Source organism: Pangasianodon hypophthalmus, chromosome 9, assembly GCF_027358585.1.
Source record: "Pangasianodon hypophthalmus isolate fPanHyp1 chromosome 9, fPanHyp1.pri, whole genome shotgun sequence".
Classification (NCBI taxonomy): Eukaryota; Metazoa; Chordata; class Actinopteri; order Siluriformes; family Pangasiidae; genus Pangasianodon; species Pangasianodon hypophthalmus.
Genome location: NC_069718.1, coordinates 4,691,382 through 4,693,138, shown reverse-complemented (window position 1 = coordinate 4,693,138; position 1,757 = coordinate 4,691,382).

The window sequence follows — 1,757 nt, the reverse complement described above, 5'->3', positions numbered from 1 at the left end:
TATATGGAAACGTGGGTGTGTCTTTAATGTTATAGTATATGGAAACATGGGTGTGTCATTAATGTTATAGTATATGGAAACGTGGGTGTGTCATTAATGTTATAGTATATGGAAACGTGGGTGTGTCATTAATGTTATAGTATATGGAAACATGGGTGTGTCATTAATGTTATAGTATATGGAAACATGGGTGTGTCATTGATGTTATAGTATATGGAAACATGGGTGTGTCATTAATGTTATAGTATATGGAAACGTGGGTGTGTCATTAATGTTATAGTATATGGAAACATGGGTGTGTCATTGATGTTATAGTATATGGAAACATGGGTGTGTCATTGAATGTTATAGTATATGGAAACATGGGTGTGACATTAATGTTATAGTATATGGAAACGTGGGTGTGTCATTAATGTTATAGTATATGGAAACATGGGTGTGTCATTAATGTTATAGTATATGGAAACATGGGTGTGTCCTTAGATGTTATAGTATATGGAAACATGGGTGTGTCATTGGATGTTATAGTATATGGAAACATGGGTGTGTCATTAATGTTATAGTATATGGAAACATGGGTGTGTCATTAATGTTATAGTATATGGAAACGTGGGTGTGTCATTAATGTTATAGTATATGGAAACGTGGGTGTGTCATTAGATGTTATAGTATATGGAAACATGGGTGTGTCATTAGATGTTATAGTATATGGAAACATGAGTGTGTCATTAATGTTATAGTATATGGAAACATGGGTGTGTCATTAATGTTATAGTATATGGAAACGTGGGTGTGTCATTAATGTTATAGTATATGGAAACGTGGGTGTGTCATTAGATGTTATAGTATATGGAAACATGGGTGTGTCATTAATGTTATAGTATATGGAAACGTGGGTGTGTCATTGGATGTTATAGTATATGGAAACGTGGATGTGTCATTAATGTTATAGTATATGGAAACGTGGGTGTGTCATTGGATGTTATAGTATATAGAAACGTGGGTGTGTCATTGGATGTTATAGTATATGGAAACATGGGTGTGTCATTAGATGTTATAGTATATGGAAACATGGGTGTGTCATTAATGTTATAGTATATGGAAACATGGGTGTGTCATTGAATGTTATAGTATATGGAAACATGGGTGTGACATTAATGTTATAGTATATGGAAACGTGGGTGTGTCTTTAATGTTATAGTATATGGAAACGTGGGTGTGTCATTAATGTTATAGTATATGGAAACATGGGTGTGTCATTGATGTTATAGTATATGGAAACATGGGTGTGTCATTGAATGTTATAGTATATGGAAACATGGGTGTGTCATTGAATGTTATAGTATATGGAAACGTGGGTGTGTCATTAATGTTATAGTATATGGAAACATGGGTGTGTCATTAATGTTATAGTATATGGAAACGTGGGTGTGTCATTAATGTTATAGTATATGGAAACATGGGTGTGTCCTTAGATGTTATAGTATATGGAAACATGGGTGTGTCATTAGATGTTATAGTATATGGAAACGTGGGTGTGTCATTAGATGTTATAGTATATGGAAACGTGGGTGTGTCATTAATGTTATAGTATATGGAAACATGGGTGTGTCATTAATGTTATAGTATATGGAAACATGGGTGTGTCATTAATGTTATAGTATATGGAAACATGGATGTGTCATTAATGTTATAGTATATGGAAACGTGGGTGTGTCATTAATGTTATAGTATATGGAAACGTGGGTGTGTCATTG